Below are 10,895 nucleotides of genomic sequence, written 5' to 3' on the forward strand. Positions count from 1 at the left end.
ACAGGAAGAGCAGGCTCCATCAGAGGCTTGAATGTGATGTTAAGATGGTTGCATTTGGAGGGTCTTCTGTGGGCTGGATTGGAGCTGTTCAAAGATAGATCTCCTCTCTCCACCTCCCAGTTTTGCATTAACATAGCAAAGGTAGATGATCTTTGCTCAGGGGGTTGAAGGGCATTTGCCTACTGTACTGTTTCCTGAGGCGCCATAACAAGGTACCACGAGCCCAGTGGCCTGACAAAACAGAAATCTAATATCTCGGCCAGGCGCGGTGGCTCACACTTGTAATCCCAGCACTTTGGGAGGCCGAGGCGGGCGGATCACTAGGTCAGGAGATCGAGACCATCCTGGATAACATGGTGAAATCCCGTCTCTATTAAAAATACAAAAAATTAGCCGGGCGTGGTGGTGGGCACCTGTAGTCCCAGCTACTCAGGAGGCTGAGGCAGGAGAATGGCGTGAACCTGGGAGGCGGAGCTTGCAGTGAGCTGAGATAGCGCCACTGCACTCCAGCGTGGGAGACAGAGCGAGACTCCAAAAAAAAAAAAAAAGAAAAGAAATCTAATCTCTCATGACTCTGGAGACCAGAAGTCTGAAATCAAGGTGCGCACTGCCTCTGGAGACTCTAGCAAAGAATCGCTCCTGCCTCTCCCAGCTTCTGGTGGCCACTGGTCATTCCTTGGCTTGTGGCTGCATCACTTTAGTCTCTGCCTCCACGGTCACATAGCCTCCTCCTCTTCTGCTTGTGTCTTGTCCTTAGAAGGACACTTGTCTTTAGGTTTACGGCCCACCTGGGTAATCCAGGATGATCTCCCCACCTCAATATCCTTGACTTAATTACATTCACAAAGACCCTTTTACCAAATAAAGTCACATTTAAGGCGTCTAGGGACTTGGACATGGACATAGCTTTTGGGGTGGCCACCGTGGAACCCATTATAGCCAGACACATTCTCTTCTGTGCTCTTAGTCCGAGAATGTTAGAGAGCAGAATATGGGGAAAAAAATCTAATTGCTATCTATCCTGCCAAATAGGGTTTTCCAGAAAGGGGCTCTGTCCTGGCTGTGTTTATGTTGGTGAGTGGTTGGCTGGCCCTAAGGATATTGATACGCAATTGCCATCACCCCTCAGCCTACCTCCCTTTCACGCCTCTGTGATTAGGTTCTGCTGTTTTCAGGAAGTCCCTCCACTGGACAAAGGCAATTCCACCCGTTCTGAAGGCTCAGCTCAAATATCCCTCCTTCATGTCATAGCGTCCATGGCACTCCTACATCTGTAAGCAGTGATCTCCAGCGTGGAGTGCACACACCATGGTTCTTTGGAATACAAGAAGATGTGAGAATTCTTTTTTTTTTTTTGAGACAGGGTCTTGCTCTGTCACCCAGGCTGGAGTGCAGTGTCACAATCATAGCTCACTGCAGCCTCGGCCTCCCTGGCTCAAGCAATCCTCCCACCTCAGCCTCTCTAGTAGCTGGGACTACAGGTGTGTGTCAACATGCCTGGCTAATAGTTTTTAATTTTTTGTAGAGATGGGGTTTCACTATATTGCCCAGGTTGGTCTCAAACTCCTGGCCTCAAGTGATCCTCCTGCCTTGGCCTCCCAAAGTGTTGAGATTACAGGTGTGAGCCACCATGCCCAGCCAAGAATTCTTTATATTTAGTTTGTATCTTTAAGAAAGAAAGAAATTAAGCCTTTCTAATATTCAACAGGAAAATTAGCAGCGGTCCATGTATTTACTGTACTTACAATTTAGAAACATATATTGGTGTTGTGGGAAGTCAGGGACCCCGAACAGAGGGACCGGCTGAAGCCATGGCAGAAGAACATGGATTGTGAAGATTTCATGGACATTTGTTAGTTTCCCAAATTAATACTTTTATAATTTCTTATGCCTGTCTTTACTGCAATCTCTGAACATAAATTCTGAAGATTTCATAGACACTTATCACTTCCGCAATCAATACCCTTGTGATTTCCTATGCCTGTCTTTAATCTCTTAATCCTGTCATCTTGTAAGCTGAGGAGGATGTATGTCGCCTCAGGACCCTGTGATGATTGTGTTAACTGCACAAATTGTTTGTAGAGCATGTGTGTTTGAACAATATGAAATCTGGGCACCTTGAAAAAAGAACAGGATAAGAGCAATGTTCAGGGAACAAGAGAGATAACCTTAAACTCTGACCGCCAGTGAGCCGGGCGGAACAGAGCCATATTTCTCTTCTTTCAAAAGCAAATGGGAGAAATATCACTGAATTCTTTTTCTCAGCAAGGAACATCCCTGAGAAAGAGAACGCGTCCCTGAGGGTAGGCTTCTAAAATGGCTGCTTTGGGAGGCAGCCGTCTTTTATGGTCGAGCTGTAGGGATGAAATAAGCCCCAGTCTCCCATAGCACTCCCAGGCTTATTAGGATGAGGAAATTCCCACCTAATAAATTTTTGGTCAGACCGGTTGTCTGCTCTCAAACCCTGTCTCCTGATAATTATCAATCACAACGTGTGCCCGAAACTTCATTAGCAATTTTAATTTTGCCCCAGTCCTGTGATCTCGCCCTGCCTCCATTTGCCTTGTGATATTCTATTACCTTGTGAAGCACGTGATAACTGTGACCCACAACTATTCGTACACTCCCTCCCCTTTTGAAAATCCCTAATAAATACTTGCTGGTTTTGCGGCTTGTGGAGCATCACGGAACCTGCCAACATGTGATGTCTCCCCTGGACACCCAGGTTTAAAATTTCTCTCTTTTATACTCTGTCCCTTTATTTCTCAGACCAGCCGACACTTAGGGAAAATAGAAAAGAACCTACGTGAAATATTGGGGTTGAATTTCCCCCGATATATTGGATTGGACAATATGGAATTGTCATTGTTGGACTTTTCTTTTTCACCCTACAAAAATGTCAGTTTCATATGGTTCGACCTAACAGCATATTAGGAGTGAGTGCTCACAGAGCTTTTACTCCTAGGGACATGTGGTCAAAAGTTTTTTTTTTTTTTATCAGAGCCTGGGCAACATGGAAAAACTCCATCTCTACAAAAAAATAGAAATATTAGCCGGGCATGGTGGTGCATGCCTGCAGTAGCTACTCAGGAGACTGAGGTTAGAGGATCATCTAAGCCCGGGACGCAGTGGTTGCAGTGAGCTGAGATTATGCCACTGCACTCCAGCCTGGGCCATAAAGTGAGACCCTGTCTCAATTTTTTTTAAAAGTGTTGGATTAGTATAATCAAATTTAAATTTTTTTAGAGATGGGGTCTTTCTCTGTTGCCCAGGCTGGGGTGCAGTGGCACCATCATAGCTCACTGTAGCCTTGAACTCCCGGGCTCAAGCGATCTTCCCAGCTCTGCCTCCCAAGTAGCTGGGACTACAGGCTCAAGCCACCATGCTTGGCTAATCAAACTTGACACTCTTACCTAGTTTAGCCCAGGGCACATGCAGAAGCTCAATAAGTTTGTGTTTTGATTCTTGCAAGTCTCTTGGAGACTTGGAAAATATGGATTATCATGATTTGGGGCACTGAGCTGGGAATGGATGATTTTGGGAACAGAATCTGAGCCCAAACCTAGCAAAGTGAGCCCTCCTCCCCAGAATTTCTCTTGTCCCCTCCTTACCATCTGCCATGCCCTTTGTCAGGCCCTTCCCTGGAGGAACCATGCCATACCCACTAAATAGGAAAAATAGGAACATTTTAAAGGCACCCTAAAAGCTCCACCTGACTTTAAGAGACCAAGTGTGCATGGCATGCTACAGATATATGCTCTGGGTAGCTGCTGTGTGCTGGGGTGTGAGTGATGAGTAGGGACACTCCCCTGTGTGCCCTGCCGTGGTGCCCGCCTGAGGCTTCATGGCTGCACAATACACATTCACTATAGCAATGACTTGACTATCAAAAACAGGAGAGGTGGCAGTGGTGGACTGGCCTGCAATAAAGAGTAAGACTGCATTAAACCACATCCCAGGTCTGACATAGACATCAAGTGTATACAGAGGGCAGGTGGCCACTTCCATGCCATAAAATCGGTGACTCTGGGAGGGCCTCTTTTTTTTTTGAGACAGAGTCTTGCTCTGTCACCCAGGCTGGAGTGCAGTGGCGTGATCTCAGCTCACTGCAACCTCCGCCTCCTGGGTTCGAGCAGTTCTCCTGCCTCAGCCTCCTAAGTAGCTGGGATTACAGGCATGCTCCACCACGCTTGGCTAATTTTTGTATTTTTAGTAGGGACAGGGTTTCACCATGTTGGTCAGGCTGGTCTTGAACTCCTGACCTTGGCCTCCCAAAGTGTTGGGATTATAGCAGTGGGCCACCACGTCCCACAGGGCCTCTCTTTTTTTTTTTTTTTTTTTTTTTTGAGACGGAGTCTCACTCTGTCGCCCAGGCTGGAGTGCAGTGATGCGATCTTGGCTCACTGCAAGCTCCGCCTCCCAGGTTCACGCCATTCTCCTGCCTCAGCCTCCCAGGTGGCTGGGACTAAAGGCGTCCACCACCACACCTGGCTATTTTTTGTATTTTTCGTAGAGACAAGGTTTCACCATGTTAGCCAGGATGGTCTTGATCTCTTGACCTCGTGATCCGCCTGCCTCGGCCTCCCAAAGTGCTGAGATTACAGGCGTGAGCCACCGCGTCCGGCAGGGCCTCTTTTAAAAAGATATTTTACTACCAGTCCCAGTGCCTGAAATTCCACCATTGGTGATATTCCTTTGATTCTTGGATTTTTAAAACAATTTATTTCTCTAGACTAGACACAGTATTTCATCTGAGTGAGCCTCTGCAGATATAATATCTTATACTGGGGACACAGTGGCATAGTTGAAGGCCCAGCCCCTCTACCTACTATTGGGTGGCCTTGGTAATTCAACCATTCCAGCTCTTGGTTTCCTCACCTGAAGAAGGACAAAAATGATTTCAGGGTTGCTTTAAGAATCGGATGCAATGTGTGTAGAGAACCCATGGTGCCTAGACGTGATGGTTGCCAAACAGTAGCTTGTATTGCTGCTGTGTGTTGCTTTATAATATACAAAACATTTACAAGCACTATCTGTTTGCTCCAGATGAAGTCTTCTGAGCTAAACCGGACTGTATTATTATTTCTGTTTTACAGATAAAGAAACAGACAGGTAATATTCTGTACGTGAACTGCAAATCAGGTCTTCTCACACTTGACTGCTGCTACTGCATGGTTTTCTCTTCTCAGGAGATCAGTTGGCAGCCTGCTGAGGGTAGACCCCATGGGAATAGGGCAGAGACTAGGAGCCAGGGGTGAGTGGGGAAAAAACGGGAGGTGGGCAGGTGGCAAAGAAGCCCTCGATTTTGAAACTGTGCTGCTGCGTGGTTGGCTGCCTGATTGTAATCTGCAAGCAGCATCAATAATGTAAGTTAGTCCCACTGGTGCTCCATAAATGAACAATACTCCAAGACCAAACAAATAATTTCTCCTTTAGCAACAGACCCAGAGGAATATTTTTACTGGCATGCTTTATGGATTATTACAATACTTTCTTTTTTTTTTTTTTTTTTTTTTGAGATGCAGTCTCACCCTGTCGTCCAGGCTAGCGTGCAGGGGCACGATCTTGGCTCACTGCAACCTCTGCCTCCTGGGTTCAAGTGCTTCTCCTGCCTCAGCCTCCCGAGTAGCTGGGATTACAGGTGCCCACCACCTTGCCCGGCTGATTTACCATGTTGGCCAGGCTGGTCTCGAACTCCTGACCTCAAGTGATCTGCTCACCTCGGCCTCCCAAAGTGTTGGGATTACAGGCGTGAGCCACTGCGCCCGGCCTAGAGTATTTTCATCTCAATGTTAGCATCTATGGCATAGTGTCTAACTTAGAGGAGACACTTAGTGAATATCTGTTCAATGCTCACTAAATAACTAGACATTGCGATTTCATTCATCAAAGTATTTCTGACCACTGAAGGTGAATGTTGGATAAGGAAGTTAATCAGGGTTAGTCATCATGGGGTGGAGGAATTAACGCAGCAAGGTCTGCCTGTGTGTTCCGCTCGTCATGCAAGGGTGGGCTCTGCCTATTGTTCTCGGCCACATTTCTTTCACCATCGATTCCTCCAGCATGAGTGACAAATTGGAATGACAGTATGGAAGGATCTGGTAACATCTGTCTGTCACAAAGGAAGCATGCTGGCTGCCAATCCATTGTTTGGAAGGATCAAGGGAATGGTGTGGGGTCAGAACGCAAAGGTCAGTGCTGCTTTCCATCTGGGATGGGCTGGATGGGTAGCGGGAAGCTGCCTTCACAGATGGTTGTTTGGAAGGCGCATTCATTTCCTAGGGCAGCTGTGACAAATGACCACAAATTGGGTGGCTTAAAACAACAGGAATGTATTCTTGCATCGAGTTTGAAATCCAGGTGTCAGCAGAGCCATCTCTTTCTGAAGGTTCTAGGGGGGACTTCTGGCCTTCTCCAGCTTCTAGGGGTGCCAAGTGTTCCTTGGCTTGTGGCAGCATCACTCCAGTCTCTCTGCCTCTTAGTGTGGCCTTCTCCCTGTGTTTCTCTTCTCCTGTTTGTGTCTCCTCTTCTTTTGAGAATGCTTGTTATTGGACTTGAGCCCACCCGGTTAAGCCAGGATGATCTCATCTCAAAATTCTTAACTTAATTGCATTTGCAAAGGCCCTTTTTTCAAATAAGGTCAACTTCCCAGGGACCAGGGGTAAGGACTTGGACCTGTCTTTCTAGGCGCCACCATTCAACCCATTACAAGTGGGGTTGGCTCCAGTTACTTTCTGAAAGTGATGATGATCAAATGATACGTGTCAAGGGGATGGATATCCTAGTTACCTTGATTTGATCTTTACACATTAAATGAATGTATCCAATGATGTATTCAAAGATCAATGTATTCAATGTACTGCAAAATTATGTACATCTACCATTCACCAATAAAAAGTAAATAAAATAAAATGAATAAAATGTTATGTGGAGAAATTCCCAATCAACATCAAGAATATTCCTTTCCTATTTGAAAAAAGAAAAGGCTGGGCATGGTGGCTCACGCCTGTAATCCAGCACTTTGGGAGGCCAAGGCAGGCAAATCCCTTGAGGTCAGGAGTTTGAGACCAGCCTGGTCAACATGGCAAAACCCCTTCTCTACTAAAAATACAAAAATTAGCTGGGCGTGGTGGTGCATGCCTGTAATCCCAGCTACTAGGGAGGCTGAGGCACGAGAATTGCTTGAACCCAGGAGGCAGAGGTTGCAGTGAGCTGAGATCTTAACACTGCACTCCAGCCTGGGTGACAGAGCAAGACTCTGTCAAAAAAAAAAAAAGAAAGAGAGAGAGAGAGAGAAAGGAGAAAGAAGGAAAGAGAGAGGAAGGAAGGAAGGAAGGAAGGAAAGAAAGGAAAGAAAGAAAGAAAGAAAGAAAGAAAGAAAGAAAGAAAGAAAGAAAGAAAAAGAAAGAAAGAAAGAAATGTTGAATTAATTTTGTGTGCCTAGCGATTCTTTTTTATTTCAGAGAAGGTGCCTATTATGAAATTCTCCATTTTTGACATATCTCTCATAAATCTTTTTGGACTCTGGTGACCAGAAGGATTTCTCTTGGGACCAATTTCACATCTTCAAGTTCTTTTTCTTTTACATATTAAGCAAATCTCTTCCAACATCTAATAAATCACCTTGTACTTAACAAAAAAAAAATCACCTTATACTATAAAAACTGCTGACTTTGCACTAAGTCGTGTTTTCATTAGAAATCATTAATTAGCTCCACAAATGTTTTCATGGAATGTAGATGAGACATTTCTATCATTTTGAAAAGAAATGATAAACATTTTATTCATATGCCTCCATATAGAAAAAAGTCAGATCAGGTGGTCATCTGAGGGAAAATAGATGGATCGAGACAAAGGATCATTGTGAAGTTACTGGCCACTTAAATCCAATTAATTAAACCACCTTTCTATGAGCATCACTTTTTTTTTTTTTTTCGAGACAGGGTTTTGCTTTGTTGACCAGGCTGAAGTGCAGTGGCGTGATCTTGGCTCACTGCAACCTCCGCCTCCTGGATTCAATAGATTCTTATGCCTCAGCCTCCCAAGCAGCTGGAATTACAGGCATGAGCCACCACACCTGGCTAACTCTTTGTAGAGACAGGGTTTCACTATGTTGCCTAGGCTGGTATCAAACTTCTAGGCTCAAACAGTTGGCCTGCCTCAGCCTGAGCATCGCTCTTCTAAGAAAAATGCCAGGTAATTCCTAGTCATGTCTGAATATTTACTATTCATTTATTTATTTATTAGAGACAGGGCCTCACTCTGTCCCTCAGGCTGGAGTGCAGTGGTGCAATCACAGCTCACTGTAACCTCCATTTCTGAGCCTCAAGTGATCGATCTTCCTGCCTCAGCCTCCCAAAGTGCTGAGATTACAGGCACGAGTCATTGTACCTGAACTGGATATTTAAATATCCAAAAAATTAAATCATTTTTATTTTTATTTTTCCTAGGGGGCAAAATCCTGCTCTCTAGGGAAATAAAAGTTCTTTCATTATGACCCCCTTTGTCAAAACATTGTTTGTAATTCAAAAATCTAGAAACATTATAAATATCCATTGACAGGAAAAAACATAAGTAAATGGTGACTTAAAAATGACACCAGCTATGTAGATGCGTCAGAGTTCTTTGCATCCACAAGGATAAATCTAAAACAATATTGTGAATAGAGAAAGCAAGCTGCAGAGAATAATTTTGTGTATATAAAAGTTGAAAACAGCACATTCATGCTACATCTTGATTATCAATATATACATACAAAATAAGAATAGTAGAAAATATGCATGTTCCATACGAAACGCATCCAGTTCAGGAGAATGGTTCCTCTGGGAAGGAGGGAAGAGAGGAACTGATGTCAGGAGGGTTCCTGAGGGATAACATGAATAAGTTTTTATTTCTAAAAAAAAATTATATGGAAAATACAAGAAAATGTTAAGATTTGCTAGTGCCAGATGGTGGGGTATAGGAGGCTTTTTCATTATTCTCTGTAATTTTCCATATGTTTAAAATATTTTATATTTTAAAAAATAACTTCCCTGGCTGGGCCCAGTGGCTCACGCCTGTAATCCCAGCACTTTGGGAGGCCGAGGCGGGCGGATCACGAGGTCAGGAGATCGAGACCATCCTGGCTAACACGGTGAAACCCCGTCTCTACTAAAAATACAAAAAAATTAGCCGAGCGTGGTGGTGGGCGCCTGTAGTCCCAGCTACTCGGGAAGCTGAGGCAAGAGAATGGCATGAACCTGGGAGGCGGAACTTGCAGTGAGCTGAGATCATGCCACTGCACTCCAACCTGGGCGACAGAGTGAGACTCCATCTCAATAAATAAATAAATAAATAAATAAATAAATAACTTCCCTATTCCCCACTGGCTGCAGAAATTATGTCTTTGAAATGCACAACTGTTGAGCTGATGGGGAGACAACTGATTTTAAAGACAACAGGTGGGGCCGGGCGCGATGGCTCGCGCTTGTAATCCCAGCACTTTGGGAGGCCGAGGCAGGCGGATCACCTGAGGTCAGGAGTTCAAGACCAGCCTGGCCAACATGGTGAAACCCCGTCTCTACTAAAAACACAAAATTAGCCAGGCCTGGTGGCGTATACCTGTAATCCCAGCTACTCAGGAGACTGAGGCACAAGAATCGCTTGAACCCGGGAGGCGGAGGTTGCAATGAGCCGAGATTGCTCCACTGCACTCCAGCCTGGGCAAAAAGGGCGAAACTCTGTCTCAAAAAAAAAAAAAAAAAAAGAAAAAAGAAAAAAGAAAAGAAAAGAAAAGGACAAGTGGACTAAACGAAAGAGGGATGGAGAACAAATCAAGACACCTGCATCGTGGTTGTACTTCGGGCATTGGGTAACTCTAGTTTTACGTAACTGTTTGAATCTCAATTTCTTCACCTGCAAATTGGAAATAATTTCTGCCCTGCCTGCTTCACAGGGATGCTATAAGAGTAACTGACTATAATAATGGAAGTAAGAAGTGGTTGTTGGAATAATTGTGTTAATTACAGAATAGTCTCTGTGTTTTCATATAGGCATTAAGCATTCATTATTTACTTTAAAGCTGATAAAAACTTTGTGATATGAGTATTATTTTTCACACCTTTTCAGGCGTTCGTCTTTCCATAACTACCCCTGTCAACAAGGAAAGGACAATGACTTGCGGGGGCAGAGTGGGTATCTGCGGTAAGCAGTGACCTGAGGCCTGGCACAGGAAGCTCTGGCCAACAGAGGCCGTGGTGACCAGCCAGGCCAACCAGATTTCCTTAGACATCAGAAGTCCCGGAAATGTGGAGTGTATCAGTCTGCTGATAGCCAGGGCTAAAGCTGAGAGAATACACAAAGAGAGGCCACGGAGGCAGGGTGGGGCCTTACCAGTCCATGTGCGATTTAAGGGGTGAATCAGTGGACATTACCAATAAGCAGAAACCAGGAAGTAGAGAACAGATGCTCAGAGCAGAAAATAAATCATTGGTTGGTAGTGGTAGGAATCACAAAGGGAAGAAAAATGAAGGGCTAGATCACCCTAATATTGGCCACCAACACATGCCCATGTGGTTTTATCAGTCATTGTGCCGGCAGGAAACACATGGCACCCTCAAAAGAGTGATGGCAGAGAGTTGGAGGAAGGAACTGTTTACCAGTGGCAACACAGGGTTAAGGAAACCAAAAAGGGACGGTGAAGCATCTGAAGGTTAGCAACTGTAAGAAGCCCTTAGCATCCATAGGTTTAAAGACACAAAAAAAGGAGTTTGTTCCTGGAACCTGGTGAGACTTATGGTAAAAGCAAAGGGCCACCCAATAGGAGCTGGGGTTTTTGGTAGAAAAACACAGTGACTGGACCAGGCGCGGTGGCTCAGGCCTATAATCCCAGCACTTTGGGAGGCTGAGGTGGGTGG

The sequence above is a fragment of the Pongo pygmaeus genome, chromosome 1, assembly GCF_028885625.2.
Source record: "Pongo pygmaeus isolate AG05252 chromosome 1, NHGRI_mPonPyg2-v2.0_pri, whole genome shotgun sequence".
NCBI lineage: Eukaryota > Metazoa > Chordata > Mammalia > Primates > Hominidae > Pongo > Pongo pygmaeus.